Here is a 21,880-nt window from a genome sequence, read left to right on the forward strand (position 1 = left end):
ATAAAACTGATTTTTGTGTACTGATCTGCAGTTTTTTAGAATTTGTTTATTAGCTGTAATTGTATTTTGTAGAGTATTTAGGATTTTATATATATAAGATCATGTCATCTGTGGAGAAAGGTAGCCTTACTTCTTTCTCTCCGATTTGTATGTCTTTTTTTCTTTTGCTTGCCTAACTGCTCTGGCTAGAATGTCCAGTATAATGCCATGCTGAAGTGGCAAACATGGGCATTCTTGTCTTCTTCCTCATCTTATGAGGACTGCTTTCAGACTCTAACCATTCAGTATGTTAGCTGTGGATTTTCCATAAATTCTCTTTGTGAGATTGAGGAATTTTCCTTCCTCCAAGTTGGTCAAGCTATCTTTATCATGGAATGCTGCTGAATTTTGTAAAATGTTTTCTTACATGAATTGAGGTGACCATGTGGTGTTTTTTTTCTTAATTGTATTAATGTGGTATATTATATTGATTTTCATATATTGAGCCTCACTTGAATTTTAAATACATCTCGTTTGATCACAGTGTATAATGATTGTAACATGCTGCTTGATTCAACTTTATTGAGGATTTTTACCCATATGTTCATAAGGAATGTTGGTCTCTAGTTTTCTTTTCTAATGATACCATCATCTGGCTTTGGTATTAATGCTGGATCTAAGGCAGGATAGGATATAGCTGGATAATATTTTTAACCCATTCTCCCAATCTTTGACTTTTAATTGGAGTTAGTCCATTTACATTTAAAGTGGTTACTACCAAGGAAGGACTTCTGACATTTTTGTTTGTTTTCTATATTTCATCTTTTGTTCCTTAGTTCCTTCATTATTGCCTTCTTTTGTGTTTAGTTTTTTATAATGTATCATTTTGATTATTTTATTTTATGTATAATTTCTAGTTATTTTCTTACTGGTTATCCTCTGCTGCTATAACTCTGGCCCTATACAGCTCTATCCCACCCCTTTATGGCATTGTCATCATGAATTAATCTTTGTATGTCATGTAACCATTAGCCTAGATGATAATTATGTCTTATGCATTTGTCTTTTAAGTCATACGGGGGGAAAGCAGAGTTACAAACCAAAAATACAATAAAACAGTTACACTATCTCTTGTATTTACCTATGTATTTGATTTTACCAGTGTTCCTTATTTCTTTGTATGGCTTCAAGTTCATTTTCATCTGAAGAACTCCCTTTAGTATTCCGATAGGGCAGGTCTACTAGTGATGAACCACTTCAGCTTTTGTTTATCGAGAAATGTCCTAGTTTCTCCTTCATTTTTCAAGTATAGTTTTGCTGGATATACAATTTTTGGTTGGCAGGTTTTTTTTTTTCTTTCAGCACTTTATATATGTCATTCCATGTCTTCAGATTCCATGGATTGTGCTGAGAAATCAGCTGTTAATCTTGAGAATCACTCATATGTAATGCCTTTCTTATTGCATTGCTCTCAAGACTCTCTGCCTTTGACTTTCAGCAGTTTGATTTTAATGTGTCTCAGTATGGTTATCCTTGTGTTTGTCCTCCTCGGAGTTTGTTGAGCTTCTTGGATATGCAGATTTTTGTTCAAATTGGGGGAGTTAGGGAACATTATACTTCAGATATTCTTTCTGTCCCTTTCTCTATGTCCTGTCTCTTGGGACTCCTATGATGAGTATGTTTACATGCTTGATGATATCCAAAAGGCCTATCTTTTTCCATTCCTTCTTTCTTCTCCCCACCCTGCATAATTTTAGTTGATCTGTCTTCAAGATTGTTGGTTCTTTCTTCTACCTACTGAAATATGCTATTGAAACCTACTATTGAATTCTTCATTTATGTTTCTGTACTTTTTAGGTCCAGAATTTCTGTTGGGGTCCTTTTTATATTTTCTGTATCTTTATTGATATTCTCTATTTGTTGAGACATCATTTTACTGGTTTCCTCTATCTCTTTGCCCATGGTTTCCTTTAACTCTTTTAACCTAATAAGTCAGTTGGTTTAAAATCTTTGCTTCATATGTCCACTGTCTGTGCTTCCTAAAGGACAGTCTCTGTTGATTTCCTCCATAAATAGGCTATACTTTTCTACTTTTCTCTGCATACCACATATTTTTGTGAAAAACTGGATATTTGAATATTATGATAACTAAAAATCAGATTCTTCCCCCTCCTCAGGTAATTTATTTTATTTTTGCTTGTTGTGGTTGTAGTGGTTTGTTTCTTTTATTATTTTTCTAAACTATTTTTGTAAAGTCTGTATTCTTTGTTGGGTGTAGTCTCTGAAGTCTCTCTGTTCTTTTGGCTTGTAGTCAGCTAGTGTTGTGGAGGTTGTCTCGAATACCTAAATGAGAGGAAGAAAGGGAAAGGCTGAAAGAGATAGGAAAGGAAATGAAAGAAAAAAGAGCCTCTCCCAACGTTTGCAGATTAGTTGTCTAAGTTTAGTGTGTAGCCAGACTATTTACAGCTCTGCATTAGCCTGCACTTTGTGAGAGGTGAAAGCTCCAGGTGTTCTCTGGTCTTTCTGGGCATACATTCTGCCCTGGGCATGCACATGGCTTTCTAGATTCCCTGGTGTATGCAGACACTTTGCAATACCCTAATCTCCCAAAGAAACTCTCTCCCCAGTTTCTCTTTCTAGACTGTTGGAGTGTCAGGTGTTTTGTGTTGGTTTGTTTGTTTGTTTGTTTTGCCTCAAATTCAGTCTCTGCCCCAGAAGTAGCACATTTGTTCATTTGCCTTACAGTGTTTCCAAGGAATGCCCTCTACATAGCTACTCTTTCACTGTGACAGAGCTCGAAGTCAGGTGGAACAGAAGCAACCACCCTACACCAGCCCTTCAGATAGTCTCCAGATGGGTCAAAACAGGCAAAACACAGTTCTTTGAGGATGTTTTCTTTTCTGCTCCTTCCAGAACCAGAGACTGGGGTCTACCCTGGGAACTCAGGCTGCTATCTTCAAGATCATCACTAGGCCAGGAAGGGAAGTGAGGCAAAAGCAAGCAAAATTCCACAAAGTTTTCCTTATGTGTAAGTTGCACTCCCCACCACCACCTTTTTTGTACCACATTTGCTTGCTTTCTGTCAACCTTTGGCTGTTTTCCAGAGTTCTGACAGAATTGCTTGTGAGAGTTTTTGCTTTATTTTTTCTTATTTCCATGAGGGATGGGCTTTTGGAGTTACCCACTCCATCTTGTTTGCTGACATCACTTTCCCTGGTAGTTTTTAAAAATTTCATCCTTAATTTATAGAAACTTTCAAAGAGGTAAAAAACTGGTAAGAAGTATTATCACCAGCCACCAGATAATAACTTTCATCACAATGTCTTGACCATATCTATTTATACAAAATATATTTAAATATGTATTTAGAAATGTTTGTAATAGATGTCAGCATCATTTGTGAAAATGCACATACCCAAAGAGCAAAAGCAATTTCAATGGCATGGGCTTCCACCTCTTTAACACTATTCCATTTATATATAGGCTTATGTCAATTCCACACTCAAAATCCCACCACTTTCTTGGAACAAAAACCCACAGTCAGGGCTTGGGATGATGGCAGAAAAACACTCTGCCCACTTTAACATGACAGGACATCGACCAGCTGCCCATGGTCGGCAGCAATGGGTGAGAGAGGAGCAGTGAGTCAGCAGAGTCTGTTTTCAGCCTGTGTGCCCTGCCTCCCTCTCACCAATGCGTCTACTCATCCCTCTGGAATCTAGATCCAAGTGAAGATAAGCCACCGTACTGAAGTTTGAGAAACACTCTCATATGCACTGATCTCTCTTTCCTCAACTTCTAGAGAACTTAGTTCTAAAATTTATTTTTGTTTTTTATAAAATAATGTATGTACCTAAAACTCTCAAATGATAGTAAGGTAGTACTCTTTAAAGATTGAGTCATTGAACGCAGAAAGAAAGGAAAAGAAAGGGAAGGGGAGGGGAGGGAAGGGAAGGAAAAAAAAAACCTATTATAACTCTATCATAACCTTTTACTTCTGTACCCTTCGTGAAGCTAGACAAGTGGGATGCATTCCCAAAGTACCCCGATATCATCTTCCTTGATAGGCCCACAGACCACCACCTTAGTCATGAGTCTCCATATTCTTAATAGTTTTCCAGCTCCTGTTGGTTTCTAAAAATAACATAAATGACAAAATTATAAATGTGTCATCAAGGCAAAAAAGTCATCAATTTCTTAAAAAGGCAAGTTCATACTACATATCTATGCTTTTCCTCCATTCCAGCCAGTCCAAGCACCTTAGACTCACATACCTATATTTGAGAAAACAACATGTTTTCCAATTTTGCTTCAAATGGTTGAAGTATTTTCAAAATATATAATAAAACAAATAGTGGGAAAAATGTATGTACCAAGAAAACGTTATTTAGGGAAAAGTATCAAGCATCACAAACATCTTTTGGTTTTTGTTTTGTTTCTGAGTCATGCACAATTAATAACCTGTCCAATTGTCTTTTTTCCATCTGAGAGAGATGTTGGGGTCATAGTGATATGGAGGTCGGAATACTCCCTAGTATGGCCAGGGGAATAAATCTGCACAGTGCATATGATAATAAAATATGGATTATGAAAAAATGAGTAAAATGCGCTCACTTATAAAAGTGTTCTTGGTCTTTTTTAAACAAGAAAATGACAAGAAGCAATTAGTATATCTTCAAAGCAAGAGTCAAAGAGGTAATGAAATCCTGTAGTTGAGGTTCTTAGCTTGTTATCAAGGGTTTTTTTTAACCCAAAGAGATGAGAACATGTTAATCAAATTAATAAAGTTTTCCACACTTTGAAGAGTGGAATCGAAAAACTCATCAGTCTGTGCCTTGTAACAAAATTCCTATGTGTTAATGCACTTTAAAATTATACATTAGTGTTTTTTTTTTTTAATCTGACAGTTTGATTTGCCATGAAAAACATTATTCCTGGTTTCGTGTGATTTACATGATGAACAAAGGATCTGCGGAGCTCTCCTTCAGAACCACTATGTCCACAAAATGGTGTTCTCCCTTGAGAACATATACAGAAACTTAAAATAATATCCAGAAAAATTGAGGCAATGGTAGGCATGAAATGGTTAACTAGTATTATGTATTATTTGCGGTGTTTTTGGGTTTTTTTCTGGCAAAGATTTGTAATGTATTCATCTTCTGTGTAGTTTTTGTTTATGGTTCTTCAGTAGGCCGTTAGTCTCTTTGGATGTTCGTGCATTTTATGACTGAACAAAACAGTATGTGCTGAAGGTATATTTATTTTAATGAAGATAGGCTGCAGATTTAAGTGACTCTAAATGGAGCCTTACAGTCATCTTTTACATAAAATTGCTCTACCTAAGATCACTGAAGTCTTCCTACTTATCCAATAAAAGCATTTTCAGTAGCAGTCCTGGCAGTATTGACCAGCTGAAATTTTTTCCTTAGCTTCTCCAGTGACACTCTCTACCAGTTCTTTACCTGCTTCTGCTCTCTTAACCTCCCTGTTGTCTTCAAAGGCTCCCCTTCCTCCATCTGTTCCTTACATATTATTGCCCACACTCCATATGGAGTTAAATATCAAAAAAATCTTTCAATGTAGGGGGAAAGTGCTAGAAGAAAATGCTAGAAGCTACTTAAAAATTTTTTAATGTTATTTATTTTTGAGAGAGAAAGAGACAGAGCATGAGTGGGGGAGGGGGAAGGGCACAGAGAGAGACACACACACAGAATCTGAATCAGGCTCCAGGCTCTGAGCTGTCAGCATAGAGACCGACATGGGGCTCAAACCCAGGAACTGTGAGATCATTACCTGAGCTAAAGTGAGACACTTAACCTACTGAGCCACCCAGGTGCCCCTATATAAAGCCACGTTAAAATGGTTGCGTTTGAAGTTGTAGATATATAGGTAATTTTTCCTACTTTTTGCTATTTTCCAAATTTCCTTCACTGAAAAAAAAATATGATTTTTTTTAAGTTTAAAGAATAAAGGGGAATTCCCCAAGTTCCATTTCTTAATGTTTTTCTCTTCCTATTATATGTGTACTCCTCTGATAAATGCACTTTTCCTCTGTTTTCTGTCAAATTTGCAGCAACAAATTCTAAGTCTACATAAGTTGTCTCCTTTCCAAAAAGTGTGCCCAAAAACTTAATGTGTGAAAGGAAAGTAAAAGATATATGTACATTTAGGGAAATTTACACTTCCAAAGAGCTCAAATTTGTTAAGCAAAGTCAAGCCAGGTGTCTCTCCTACTCCTACATGGATCTCCACATGGGTCATAGGGATCAGAGCAGGATATCTCCAGCGTAACATCCTTTGAGCACCTGAAAGAACCAAAAGTGAATACATCTTCATTTTGTCAGTCTTTTCAAAGAAGAGTTTCCTGCTCTCATTGATAATGTTGTATTTTTTTTTAAGTTTCTGTTCCATTTATTTCTGCTCTAATTTTTTAATATTTCCCTCCTTCTGCTGGTTTTACATTTTGTTTGTTCTTTTTTCTAGCTTCTTTAGGTGTAAGGTTATGTTGTTTATTTGAGACTTTTCTTGGTTTTTCAGCTAGGTCTGTATTCCTATATGCTTCCCTCTTAGAACTACTTCTGCATCCCAAAGGTTTTAGATTATTGTATTTTAATTTTCATTTGTCTCCCTGTAAGCTTCTATTTCTTCTTTGATTTCCTGGTTGAACCATTCATTGTTCAATAGCATGCTATTTATAACCTCCATGTATTTGTGCTCTTTCCAGATTTTTCTTGTGGTTGATTTCTAGTTTCACATCATCATGGTCAGAAAAGATGTATGGTATAACTTTGATCTTTTTCAATTTGTTGAGATTTGTTTTGAGGCCTAGTATGTGATCTTTCTGGAGAATGTTCCACATGCACTTGAAAAGAATGTGTATTCTGCTGTCTTATGATGAAATGTTCTGAATATATCTGTTAAATCCATCTGGTCCAGAGTGTCTTTCGAATCCGTTGTTTCTTTGTTGATTTTCTGTTCAGATGATCTGTCCATTGATGTAAATGGGGTGCTAAATCCTCTACTGTAGTGGCATAACTATCAAGTATTTCATTTATGTTTGTTATTGACTATGTATTTGGGTGCTTCTGTTAGGTGCATAAATATTTACATATATTAGATCTTCTTGTTGGATTGTCCCCTTCGTTAAAATATAATGTCCTTCTTTGTCTCTTGTTACAGTCTTTGTTTTAATATCTAGCTTGCCCAATATAAGTGTTGCTACCCTGGCTTTTTTGTCGTTTCCATTTGCATGGTAGATGTTTTTTCCATCCCCTCACTTTCAATCTGCAGGTGTCTTTAGGTCTGAAGTGAATCTCTTGCAGGCAGCGTATAGATGGGTGTTATTTTTTTTTATCCACTCTGTCACCCTGTGTCTTTTGAGTGTTTAGCCCATTTACATTCAAAGTAGTTGTTAACAGCTATATTTATTGCCATTTTGTTATATATTCATGGTTGTTTTGTAGTTTTTCTCTGACCCTGCCTTGTTTTGCTCTCTTTCATGGTTTGTTGGCTTCCTTTAGTGGTATACTTGGATTCCTTTTTCTTTATTCTTTGCATATCTATTACTGGTTTTTGGTTTGTGGTTACCATTAGATTTGTATATAACTTCTTCTACATATAGCAATCTGTATTTGATGGTCACTTAAGTTTAACCCACTTATTATTCCCCACCCCCACCCCACAATTTAGGTATGTGGTGTCATATTTTACATCCTTTTATTTTATGGATCCTTTGATTTTTTTCAGGAATACTTATTTTTATACTTTTGCGTTTCTACTTTTCATACTCTCACTTATGGTCTTTCTTTTCCGCTCAAAGAATCCCCTTTCATATTTCTTGTAGGACTAGTTAGTGGTCATAAACTCCTTTAGTATTTGTTTGTCTGGGAAACTCTTTATCTCTCCTTCTATTCTGAATGATAGCCTTGCTGGACAGAGTACTCTTGGCTGTAGGTTTTTCCCTTTCAGCACTTTGAATATATCCTGCCACTCCCTTCTGGCCTATGAAGTTTCTACTGAAAAATCCACTGATAGCATGGTGGGGTTTCCCTTATATGTATCTGTCTTCTTGTCTCTTGCTGCTGTTAAATTCTTTTCTTTATCACTACTTTTTGCCATTTTAATTACTGTGTGTCTTGCTGTGGACTTCCTTGGGTTGATTTGGTTGGGGATATCTCTGTGCCTCCTGGATCTGGATGTCTGTTTCCTTCCCTAGATTACAGAAGTTTCCAGCTATTATTTCTTCAAATACATTTTCTGTCCCCTTTTCTCTCTCTTCTTTTCCTGGGATCCCTGTAATGTGGGTGTTATTGTGCTTGATGGAGTCACTGAGTTCCCTGAAACTGTTCTCAGTTTGCATATTTTTTTCTTTCTCACCTGCTGAGCTTGAATACTTGCCATTACTGTCTCCTAGGTCATTAGTACATTTCCTCTGCTTCTTCTAGCCTGCTATTTATTCCATCAAGTGTTTTTAATTTCATGTGTTGTGTTCTTCATCTCTGATTGGTTCTTTTTTAACTCTCTGTTAAGGGTCTCACTGATGTCCTCCCCTTTTTTCTCCAGTCCAGTGAGTATATTTATGATCATTATTTTAAATTCTATCAGGCACGTTACTTATATCTGTTGTGCTTAGGTCTCTTGCTATGGTTTTGTCCTGTTCTTTCATTTGGGACATAGTCCTCTGTCTCCATTTTGTGTAACTTTCTGTGTCTGTTTCTGTGTGTTAAGGTCAGCTACATTTCCTGCTCTTGAAAGTAATGGTCTCAGGAAAAGAAGGCCTGTAGTGCCCTGCAGTGCAGTGTCCCCTGTTCCCCAGAACCGGGAGCTTCAGGTAGTGTCTCCTATATGTGTTGCGTGTGTTCTGTGGTTGGGTCCTGGCCTCTTTTTTCCTTCAGGCTAGCTGTCTTTAGAGGCTTTCTTTGCCTTTTGTGGGCAGTGTTTGGTCCCCAGCTGGGTGCAATGTGTTTTAACAAGGTGTGTTCTGGTCTGCTTGTGCAATGAGACCTGCCACCACGGCTACTGCCAGAACCAAGGCCCTGTGAAAGGCACCAGTCAGGAGATGTGCTTTGGCCAGGTTTATGCAGGTCTTCTGGAGGATAGGACCTGCAGCCCTGGGACCGAGACAAGCCTGACTGAAAGGGAAGATGCACCGAAGCACAGAGGTTGGAGCTTGGTGTTATCAAGTTAGGTAGTGAGCATTGGCGCTGCTGGTTCCTGCAGGTAGCTGCATGTTTATGATGGGAGGTGGGGGGGAAATGGCACCTGCCAGCTCCTTTGCTCCCAGAGGGTCTCTCCTAGACATGCTCTGAAGTGAATAAATCACTCTCCCTCTCATCTGCCTCAGGCATTTTTCAAACTGATGCTTCTATGCTGTATCTCCAGAGACTGTTTTTTGTGCTGTCTCTAAGGACAGGGGATCAGCTTCCTAAGACCCTCTGGGTTCTCCCAGAGCCAAACCTACTGAGTTTTTTAAGTTCCAGATGTTAAGTCCTGCTGGTGTAAGAACTCACAAAATTCATCCCCCTCACTTTCAAAACCAAACATTCTCTACCTTTAGTTGTAGAATTTGCTCTGCCAGGTCTTTGAATATTGTCCAGGTTATTCACCCTGATGTGCGTGTCATCTGGTCATATCCATAGGACGAGGTGAACTTAGGGCCCTCCTACTGCACCCTCTTCCAAGTGTCTATTTTGTTTTAGGGTGATATTTCTATATTATAAATTTGATGAATAATTGGCTTTCACTAAGTATTTGCTGAGTGCTTGAATTGGAAATTGGTGAAAATCACTATCCCTCATCTCAAAATGCTTAAAATATACCTGGAGAAACAGAGACTGACAAACTAATCTAATTTTTCCACTTAAGCCATTGTACATTTATACTTTTTATTACTTTCTAAAGTGATCTTGTTGCATTAAGATACTTTGTATTGAAAATCATTTTAACTAAACTCCTTAATAAGTTGATATTTTAACAGGAAATAGTCATGGTATGTCATAGTAATATATTTAATTTTTTTGTTTGTTTACTTATTTTGAGAGAGAGAGTGTGTACATGCAAGTGGGGGTGGGGCAGAGAGAGAGAGGGAGAGAGAATCCCAAGTAGGCTCCACACGGTCAGTGAGGAGCCTGATGTGGGGCTCGAATTCACAAACCGTGAGATCATGACCTGAGCCGAAATCAGAAGTCAGACACATAACCAACTGAGCCACCCAGGTGCCCCATAGTAATTTATATAATTATTAGGATCTAATGAGGGAAAAACCTTGGCACACTCAGTATGTTATTCACAAATAGGTACTAGTCATGTTACAGGGTATGGACAAGGGTTTTACTGTGATACAGTTGAAAGTCTTGGACTCAGTCTGCCACGTGGCTTGTGGTAGTAGAGATTTCTGAACACAAATATATCTGCTCTATAGCACTGAGTGGCATAATCTCTTAAAGCAGCTGCTTGGGAAGATCCTGACTTGTTCTAAATAACTGATGGTTAAATATGCAGAAAAGATGTTCTGTAAATGGTTATTAATTTTTTTTAATTTTGGTTATACTTGGTTTTTATATGTATATAATATATAATGGTTTTTATATGTATATAATATTCCATTGATTGGCCCAACAGAATAATGTATCAGGAGCCAGAGCCTTGCTAAAAAGGATATTAATGTCACCGGCAATGGTGACGATAAAAGAATGGTCCGTTGAGGCTCAAAAAATGAATAAATACATATATACATAGAGAGATTCCAGCAAGTACATCTTTCTACTATTAAGCTTAAAGTAGCAATTTACTTTTACAATGACCACCTACTGCTTTAAATTCCTCTCATTAATTTAACTTTTATAAAACTTGTAGTTTTGTTTTAATTTGTAAATTTGTGTTTGATAGTCCTAAGAAAGCTCAAGTAGGAAGGGATTATAATTTCATGTGTGTACATATTTAAGAAATACCATACTATTTAAATCAACAGTGGAAGTCATTGAAAAATATTTCCCTATAAATGAATTTCTATATTACTCAACTGTGTTGAGAAACACAGTTAAAAATGATGGACAAACACTGAGTTTTAATTAGGAAAAAGTAAACGTGTTTGGCATGGCATAAATGATTACAGAATCTACTCCAACTTTATTTCTGCCATTTCCCCAAACTAGATAGACTCCTGCCCAGAGCTCCTTGTTGTCCTCTAAACGTGTCCATCCTCTCACTGGTCCAGCCTCCACGAAAGAATGGCAGTAACCTCCTAAGCCTCCCACGCTGCTCAGTGCTCACCTATGCCTCTGACCTGTTGCAAACACTTGCTGGGAAGCACCCAGTCATTCTTACAGACTCAGGCAAGAAGTGACATACTCATTCACAGCCCCTGCCCCCAAGAGTGGCTACTCTCATGGGAGAAGGAAACCCTAATCAAGTGATGAAGGAACGGTATTCTAGATTTAGGAAACACCATTTTGTAAAGAATGATGTTGACAGCAAAGACTGAAAGAATAGTGAGAGAAGCAAGGGAGGGAAGGGGCCAGTGTTCAGTAGGAGATGGACCTCTAAGTTTTGGTGATGGTTGGGTGAGCCTGGTGAAGGCTCCACAGGAGTTCCAAAGGACTAAGTGGACAGCAGGGTCTTTGATTCGGGAGCAGGATGCCACCACAGAAGGCCAAATTCTGTTTGCCCCTGCTTCCTCATAACCTGAGCTTAATTTCTCTGCCTTGACATTCTCCTCAGTACAAGTGACAAGGAAAAGAGGAGGGGGTGAGGATAGGGCAGAGACAGGAATGCAAAAAACACGCAGGTTTTGCAGAATTATTACATCTTTTGCTTGGCTATTTGGTGACCAGATCTACCTACAGTAGTTAGCCTGGAGTATTAAAATACATTCTCATCAATGTTTTGAGTAACTCTGAAGCTGTGTCTGGCTGTGGGCACGCTGAAAACCTAGAATTACTGCCATTGTGGTTTGCATTTCTGTGTCACCTCCCGTGAGTATTTTTACACATGGAAGGTTTTTATCCCTACAATTTTCTGAAGATAACTCGTGATGGCTCCTGGAGACTAAGGGATTTAGAAAGGGACCACAGTGACAGTCGGTGACAGGCCATTAGCTGCTCCTGGTAAGAACACCATGAGTGAAAACACTTAGCAATAAAAGATTTGGGGCTGACCCTCTAACAGAAACATTATCTTTACAAAGGTTACAATCACCAATTATTATTTTTATCTGAAAGAGTAGGGAAACCATTACCAGACCTATCATAGGAAGGTCATCCCTGATCCAGGCCACACTCCCTGACCTTGGGATTCAGATGGGAGCAAGAAAGGGGGGAAGAAAGTCATGCTGGACAGAAAATAGTCTCACAAGATGGCATGTGGCCTTTAGAATGACCAACCCGTGAGGGCCTGGAGAGTCTGAGTTGGCTGACCCACAAGCAAAGTACAGAATTTACATTTCAGCCTCAAGCCTTTGCCAGAAGCTTGAGAACCAGATGCCTTTTGACTCTTCACACTTACTTCTCTAAATAAAACATCATGAAACATGAAAAAAATAATGGCAGTACCAAGGAAAAAGTAGAAATGAATTGACATCCTGGAGTATAAGGATTACAGGAGGCTCCTCAGGAAGTTAAGTCTTGCCATGTTTGAGACCTGATGGGAGCACTGTGTCCTTGGCTTGGGAGCCAATTCTTAAATATCTATTTGCATTTATTGTAGCAAATAGGAGAAGCCAACAGAAGAAAGTGAACAAATAGGAGTTCCCAGAGCTAAAAGGACAGACTCTGGAAAATAAGGTGAATGACCCAACCGGCAGGGACAGTTGGCATTTGTAGATGGAGAGGTGAGAGGGAACCATTTACATGATAAGTGCTCTGCTATAAATAACTTCTAGACTTTAAGATAAGGATGTCAAGCACACAATGATTATCATATCGTTGAGACAGGAATCATTGTGTAATCTTTTTGTAGCCCCTACCACATGTAGCCTTCTTGTGAGTTTATATTAACTGAATTTAAAACATCATAATTCTCTTTGTCCCTTTTTTCCACATCCAGATTTGTGTTGCCTTCATCTATCCCAATTCAGTTGCATTACTAGTCTGCTTTTAAATAATTGGCAAACACCTAAAATAGCACACATCGCTGGCCATATAGTCTATCTCATCTGACACCTAGCAACAGGAAATATATTTTATATGGCACAAGTCAGGCAATCAGCAACCATTTTTTTTAAGGTCCTATTCATCCACTTTACGGAAAATCACCATTATTATCTATTCAAGAGCTTTGATGCATCTGAGTACATGAGGCTCTATACTGCAATTACTTTTAGTAAATATAAAAATAAAATATGTTGCCACTTATCCTTTATTCTGAGTTTGTAGTTTTTAATCACATAAATTTTTGTGAGAATCACACAGGCATTCAGTGACACTGGTTCCACCTCTTTTCCTTCATCATCTTGTCACAGGGAACCCTCCCCCCACCCTCCATATATAAATTTGGGCTGAAAAAAAGCATCAGTAGTGGTACGTGATCAGTGTCCGGGCCTATCGGACATGATCGGTGTTCATGTAAGCCTACCTGTGTCTTGTGCACAGGCCCTAAGATGTACCACTGCCATCATACCACAGAAGGCTTCTCATTCCCCTGATCTTATGACTTGGTGTATCTGGCAGCATCCAAATCATGATGGGCACTGCTGGACTCATGGCCACTTAGGCCCCAGGGTGCGATGCTCAATTTGTTCTAGAGCCCAGGAGCCGGGAGCTGTTTGAATGGTGTGTGGTAGTTGTGAGCTATATAAGGCTTGTCCTGACTCCACAACTGTATAGGTCTGCATGTGTTTCTCTATTTGGTCTTCCAGAAACTCCAAACACCATCTTTCTTTACCAGATACCTCTGGAAGTGTGGGTTCTGCTGTGTCATGTAGCCCAAGTAGCAGAACTGCTCGTACTGCAAACTAGACCAACTGCAGTGTCCTTTCTTGACCTTGACCTGAGTCCCACTCAGGGAGAGAATCCTTTCATTTCACTAAATACATTGAGCATTAAAGTAACACCTAGTGGAGAATGTGTTGACTACAAAATCCAAAGAACCCTACCAAACTTTGTGGGAGTAGGAAGTACAAGGTGACATAACTGTCCCATATTCTGGAAGGCACATGAAGGTAAACCTGGACCACTAGATCCCTAAAAACTCTACTAATGTGTCATGTCCCTGAATTTCTCTAGAAAAACATGTGTGGTTTTTCCTGCCTTCTGGAGCAGAAATATTTTTCCAAAGCTTTCAGAATACTTGCCAATTCTTGTTCATCTGATCCCATTAACGTAACATTATTAATATAGGGAAGCAGTGGTCTTCTGCAGAATGTCCAGATAATCCATGTCTCTTTGGACTAAATTATGACTAATAGTAGAATTAATGTAGCCTTGGGTAAGATATTGTATACTGCTAACCCTCTCTTGTGATATCATCTGTTTCTAATCTTCCTTCTTGATGAGTAAGCAACAGAATGCATTTACTGTATCAATGGCTCACACACCATGTAGGCAGAGCAGTGAATCTACTCTAGCAAAGATACCACGTTCAGCACAGCAGCTGCCTAAGGTTATCTTACTTGGTTAGGTTTCTGGTGGTCCATTGTCAATCATGTCACAGACGAGACTTTAGCTAATCTGACAGGTTGTTCTGAACCTAGAAGGGCTTTTCAGAACTGTCCTAAAATGAGACCAAGAGGTCAAACCTTTAAACACCACCACCCCCCACCAGCCAATCACTGGCAGAATATTGTTTCCTGGGCAGGATAGTACAACCCTGAATGATCCGTTCCCCGAAGTATCTGGTAGGGAATTAACAAATGTATGCTTAGATGTAAATGACTAGGAATGATAACATCACAAAAATATGCATTTATATATGATTATTAGGATGTAGGCACGACACTGTACTAAATGCTTTACATGCATTATTTTACTTGATTCTCACAACAGATCAAACTATAAGGTAAATACCAAAAAAGACGTTGAAACCCAAGCAGGCTGACCTCAGAGTCCGTGCTTTTCATCTGAAGCTATAACCAGTAAGTCCATAAAATGGAAGTAAACCATTCTGAATGACGAATTTTTAAAGGAAAACTCTTATTTTTTTTAATTAACTTCAATTCTCTCGTTTTTCCCAAACATATTCAAGTTCTTAGAGTGATACTCTAGAGTCTATAGCATACATTTCCATCCTATAAATATTTTCATGCACTCTTCGATCTTTTGGCATCATTTCAAGGTACCACAATAAATACTAAATGCTGATGTCTAAAAGTACAAGGGAGGCCACTGCAGGTCAACATGATATGGCAGGAGGCCATGGGAAGAGAATGTTGCTAATGAGTCACCCAACTTTTTAGAGACTATTTTAGACATCTTCTTAAAGCATGAGTATCTTTATTTACAGGTTTTCCAGCAACAACGCTTAGTTCTAGTCTGCCTTCTCTTTAAGAAAAGTTAGCTGCAGTATAAGCTTGAAAGTGATCCGTAATGTAAGAGAGAACTGCACCCAGATGTGGGACATTAATCAATGTAAATTGACGGGATCAAGCCATAACTTCCCTTTTAGGAAAATAAACGTTTATTTTTAGAGCTCCATGATCATCATTCCCCAGCCCCCCTCCGTTAGGATGTTTCACATCAGGATGGTGGGGAGACTTCTGGTTTCAGTCCCTAGGCGTTTCTGTAGAGCAGCTGCTCACGGGTCCTGGGGTGTACCTGCTACCACCAGTGAGTTGTCCACTGACACCAGCTCTGGGGAGAGTACCTTCCCCCAGCCACTTCTAAGAAGTTTTATTATCTGTGATAGGGATTTTCATCCTCCACACCTTCACCTGAATCCCTCTGTCTAAATAGTGGCTGTCACGAAGTAGGCATTCAATCAACTGTTTTGAATAAGAAAATAAAGGAATAGATCTTAGCAACTGCTACCCCTCCCTTTGGCAGAAACCACTAATGACATCTGCTTCAACATCCACTTTACCACTTTACTGCTCTAAATTTTAGGTATTTCTTGCCTCTGGACAGCTCTTAGATTTCTGGCAGCTGGTCTCTCAGAGGGAATTTCTAAGTGCTACTTCTGTTGAGCAATTCAGGAAAGAGTCCCTGCCGATTCCTCCAGGTAAAACCCTCAACAGCTCTTTGAAACAACAGCTCTCTTCGGCCGTGGACCCAAAGCTCTGTAGACTCGTAATCTGAGTACAAATCCAATAGCGATCACCAAGTCACAGGGCTCACTGTTAGTTTCCTATTCCTGTGTGCCAGGTCGGCACACCACTCCCTCCGCTCTCTAAGGGAACCCCTTCGGGTAATTGAGGTTAACAGTAATTCAGTTCAGCAAATGTGTCCTGAGCACATACTATGAGGCAGACATTCTTCCATACACTTAACGTACGTACAGCTCATTAATTTCTCCTGAGGACTGCAAACTAAGTTAAATGTGAGAATTAGCTTTTAAAAACCCCAGATTCCCCTGAAAATATGGTTTGGTTTCTTACATTTAGCGCTTTGGAATTCACAAAACACCTTTACGTATATTTCATAACTTAGAACCTCTCATCAGTTCTGTGAGATGGACGTATTCTCATTTTACAGATGAAAACACTTAGAATGAACAGTTACCTAAAGTCACCACCTCATAGCCTCCTCGGTAGACAGAAGACAGCAGAGTTGGGTGTTTTACTCAACTCAGGAATGTTTTCCACTGGATCTCTGTCTACTTTTAGGGACTATGGATTTTATTGTTGTTGTTACTCAAAGTAGATATTTATTGATTTACTTATATATTCTATTTTCTTAAGTACCCATTCAAGATACTGGAAATGCAATCTATAAAGCACCTTTTCTCAAGGCTGTTTTACATTCTAATAGGAAAAATAAAACACATTTAGGTATCTATGAGCTAAAACAGGAAGTGAAACATGCCAAAAATAAAAGTATATGAGAGATATCACTTCCAGCTGGGGAAAGAACACTTAAGATTTTCTGCAAAAAAAGGACATTAGAAATATGTGACTAAAACCAAAAAAAATTCTATTTCATGATCTTTGCAAAACATCCTATTATTTTAGTAAATTACAAGCTAAGGGGGAAAAAAGCAGAAGAAAACCGTGACCCATTTAAAGTTCATGACATTCTTCCTGCATCAAAAAAATTGAACATGAAATACATATGCATAAGTTTCTGCACAGACAAGTTGTGGATGCTAAGTTAGAGGGTCTCCAGCCACCCCAAACTCATTTCTCATGGAAGAGGAGTGTAAATTGATACAAAATTATTAGCTTCCCACTTTAGCTGATTGAAAACCCGTTAGAGATAAATCTTAGTGCTGGCAGAATCATCTTCCTCCTGGTTAAACTGCATGTGTTAAGTGGATTTCATATTCTTCCTTGTTCATTCACTTGATTATGCATAACACAAAAAAGTGGCAGTCATGTACAATCCAAATTTGAGCCAACCATAAGCACATCCTTAGAGCCAACGCAATTACAGTCGGCTTAGACACCAGGTGGGAACTCATCAGCCACTATTGTCCTCTTACAGCCAGTGTGCTCATCAAAAATGTTCTTGCATCAACAACTAGCCTGTCTTATTTTTCATGTCAATTTTTCTTCCAACTTTAAAGTATTCTGCAAGAACCGAGAAGGGACGTAGTTTTGTTTTTGCTTAAAGAGGTGACACTTGCAGCTCCTGGCTGTTTTGTTGTTGTTACATATGTCTCCAAGGACAGTTACTGTTTGTTTTGATATTCCTTTCAATGTGCCATTAAGATAGGAGGTAAAATCATTTTATCTGAAAAGTTTTGAAACTTGACATGAAAGACCCCAAAACCATTGGAATACAGTTGAGCAATCACAGACTTGAAACCGGGAGTGCAGATGGAGGGAGGACCTGAAGCCTGACAGCACATAAGCTCATTTTATGACAATAACCACAATTTACATCATTGAAACACTGAGGAAGATTGTAAATAAAGCAGTTTGACTACATTTCACATCTGCAGAGTGCTTCCTAAATGTGTACTCTACAAATTTTTGCCATTCATACTTTTAGATGTTTTTATATGCATATTAAACTTTAAGCAGATATTTTCCTTTTTCAATTGTAGAAAATAAAGTTCAGAGAGCTAGGTTTTGAGCAAAGCCACATGATGAGCAGGTGGAGGAGTCAGGACATGAGTGAATCTCGGGCTTCTGGTTTCCAGCCCCGGGGCTGTCACCACCTGCACTCACGGTCACATTGGGTGGTTTCAAAATGTGAAAATGCAGAAATGCTTCACTGGGCACAAGGGGTCCTGAGCAAGTGACGTACAGACTACCAGTAAAAAATGGGCTCACAGTACTTAAATCCTTTTTAAAAGATTAATTGAAGCTACTCAAAGAAAAAAATTAAAATTAAAAACAAAAGGTTGGGAAGGCTTGGGGTCATCAGATGACAAGTAGAAAGTTAAAGTTGGTGTAGGGTCATTTTATGACAAAATTGAATAATAAGATTTGTTATTAACAGACAATAATAATTGGAACTTATTACTTCCGAGCACTGTACTAAGTTCCTCAAGCACATACATCATTGAACCCTAACAGTTTTATGAAGGAGGTACTACTGTGGTCTCCATCTTACAAATGAGGAAATGAACAGAGAGCTTATGGAATTTTCCCAAAGTCACAAAGCTGGAAAGTACACAGACAGGATTTGAACATAGGAAGTCTGAGTCCAGAGTCTGAATCCCCACCACTCACATTACCTTTACCACAACTAGTCGCTGAATCCAAACTGTGTCAAAATGCTCTGCTGTGTACGTCCCACACAATCACTACTGGGGACCCTGGAATAAATGTAATCCTCATATTATACATTTTATGCATAGAAAAAGCAAATTTTAGAGACTAAATGGGAAATGAAGGGGTCTGAGGAGGGACTTCCACAGAGTCAGAAGAGCAACAGGAGAAAGTGGTCTCACAGAAGCCAAGGGAAGGAGGCTCTCAGGGGAGAGGAGGCCTGAGGATGAGAGAATGAGGCTCGAGGAAAACAGGATGCCAGGTGTCCATCTCACAGATCATCGGTGACGGTGACAAGGCAAGAGTCCTTTCAGGGAAGCCATTTTGGGGAGGGGTGGAAGTCAGCACCAGGGTCTAGTGGAGGCAGGGAGGGAGGGCGTGTCAGGACAGCAAGACAGCCTCGGGGAGGGAGGGAGCAGGACATCGCTATAAAGACATTTGAGCTCAAGTGGAGACAGCAAGAGTCTCTATGTGGGGAGATATTTGACATAAAGGAAGGGGACAAGGCAAATCCCTGAAGGGGGGAAGCACCCGTGAGGGGTCGCCCTCAGTAGGGGGAGGGCTGGCCGGTTCAGGATGTCTCCATGTCAACAGGGGACTGAGGAATTGGAAGGAGATGCTAAAATCTTAGTTTATTTTGATGGGTGGAGAGGAGGAGAGACGGCTGGTGGAGAGCCATCTGAGCGCACAGGGTCATGGGAAGACTTTGTTCAAAGGATGAGAAAATCGCTATCAACAAAAAGCAGATCAAAGCCTAACGTTGAGAACACAAGGCCTGTGGGACAAGATTAGTAACAGTCTGTCACTGGGGACAGTACCCTACCCCACAGAACACTCATGTGTTTCGGGAAATGAATTTATTAATCTTCACCATGCTATCTTAGGACAGGCGAAATCACTGTGAGTCAGTGGTTATGTGAAACTGCTCCCACCGTGGAATTTTGATAATTGTTTCCAAATTAATTCTTCCTCAAAGATGCCCTGCTGCCTTTGCCTGTGCAGCCTGCCGCCCAGAGCCTGCTGGCCCTCAGCCCACCCACCTGCCCCCCTGGCTTCCTCCAGAGGCTGCTGGCCCCCAGCCCTCCCTCAGCTGTCCCATGTTCCCCAGAGCCTGCCAGTAACCCCCCGCCCGGCTGCCCCAGAGGCTATGGGCCCCAGCCCTCTCCCCTCCTCCCCAGCTATCCCCTGTCCCCATGTGCTGTCTGCTCAGACCCTTCCTGCGGGGATTAGTGTCTCTCCTGGGCCTCACTACTGCAAGGGGGGTCTGCAGACCCGAAGCCTGGACAGCTGGGAAAGGCTCCAGCCTCCCAGACAGACTCATCAGGATCCATATTGTGCCCACACCCCCAGGCCAGCTGTGCACACAGTATAGTTTGAGAAACACTGGTGTGGACTTCTGTGCATAATCGTCTTACCTGTAATGAAGTCAGCTTGCTTCTGTCTCTTCCAGTTTCCAATTGAGATTTCCAAAAGAAAAGTGATCATCTCTCATTCATATTCCCTACAGCTCATTTGCTTCTGGAATAAAGTTCCAAAGTCCCTCAGCTTAGTGTAGACCTCTCCTCCCTTCATCTTCACTCTCAGCCTAGTGTAGACGGCTCCTCCGTTCGTCTTCACACTCAGCTTCTACTGTTACAACCGCCCAACCCAAACTGCTTGGCTCTGCCCGCAGTCACACTCGGCCGTGCCACCTCCTAGTTCCTCTTGATCATACAGGTGCACTGTCACCTGTGCACAAGACCTCATCCACACACCCCACACACAGACGGGCTCTTCCGGCCACTATTATTTCTCTGCGTTAGAGTTCTGTTTTGTCAATGTAAACCCTATAATACGTATTTCTTTATCTGCTTCACCACGTAAAATATTATGTTGATGATGGCAGAAACTGTATTTTATTCTTCTTACAAACCTAGCATGAATTCTAGCACCTGGTCAACACGGTTATAATGGAGCTATTGATACAGGTATGGATATGAGTGTAGAGATTGCTTTAGGTAGCTTACTATGATGTTATATATTTGGTTTATTTAGGGTATATTAGAGTTTATACATATAATACTATTTAATTAGTGTATATATTAGTGTATACTTAATTTGTATATATCCAGTTTATGTATGCAATTCATAAATATATTTGGTTACGTGTTTCTGTTTGCGTGTCTTTAGTGTATGTGGATTAGCTGAGTTTCTCAGTAGAAAATATGAAGAGAAGATCGTGAGACTGTATTAAAGATGGGGGAGTGGAGAAGGCACTTTATTCTCACAATGACTAATACAACTGCATAAATACCATGAGCTTATGGCGTTAGTTTTTGGCCAAGTCTTCAGATGCTAAATAGTTCTGCAAATATCTAAACCATCTCGGTTGTCAGACTACACTTGGCAATCATTTTACATCAGGCCCTGCATGACTTCAAGTTCTTCCAATTCCTAATGAACACTTGCAATGAAAAACTTGTTAAAACATATTATCAATAACAATAAATGAACAAGTGTTCATAGAAAACTTGTACAAAAGTGAAGTCAGAGAAGGAGTGGTACGTGCCCCCAGGGCAAAGGAAGGAGGGGTCTCTGCCCCCAGAGCAAAGAAAAGGAAAGAATTCTTGGAGCCCTACTGTATGCCAGACGTTACCCTGGACATATGACCTCACCCTCTCTCACTCTTTCCCTCATGACAACCCCCAAAGGTAACAGCTGTGTTATCCTCCAGGAATATTTTTAAGTCTATGTATTCATAAATTATTAATTATTTCGTAGAAAGGGTCACATATTGAAATTGCTGGAATAAAAATGATCATCTTAGCACTCATCTCTCAGGAGGAATAACAGTGCCCATCTTACTGTAGACGGTCTCACAACTTCAGTGCAATCTCTTAGGCAACTTCCTGCATCACAAGTAAACATTGACCTAATACTGCTTTAAGAGCTGAATGTGGTGAGAACCTTACTGGGAAGCTTTTTTGGTCAATAAATGCTAGTTTCCCTTCCCTTTACCCCAGGTCTGCCAAGCCGCAGTAGATAATTACCAAATCAATCCTAGAGTTTTATGTAACTATTACAGATTGCTATTCAGAGACAATAATGTAAAAGAAG

At 39.6% G+C, this 21,880-nt stretch overlaps 1 long non-coding RNA gene across 1 annotated transcript in view; it reads right to left on the bottom strand.

Annotated features, from left to right (window-relative positions):
* LOC125147015 (uncharacterized) overlaps positions 1 to 20,417 on the bottom strand; it is a 31,147-nt gene extending 10,730 nt beyond the window's left edge. The window contains exons 1-2 of the long non-coding RNA XR_007144960.1: positions 20,200 to 20,417; positions 18,751 to 18,831 (exon numbers count right to left, since the gene is read on the bottom strand). This is a non-coding gene — a long non-coding RNA (uncharacterized LOC125147015). The remainder of the gene's footprint in view (positions 1 to 18,750; positions 18,832 to 20,199) is intronic.
* Between the last annotated feature and the right edge of the window lie 1,463 nt (positions 20,418 to 21,880).

This window comes from Prionailurus viverrinus, chromosome D1 (genome assembly GCF_022837055.1).
Source record: "Prionailurus viverrinus isolate Anna chromosome D1, UM_Priviv_1.0, whole genome shotgun sequence".
Classification (NCBI taxonomy): domain Eukaryota; kingdom Metazoa; phylum Chordata; class Mammalia; order Carnivora; family Felidae; genus Prionailurus; species Prionailurus viverrinus.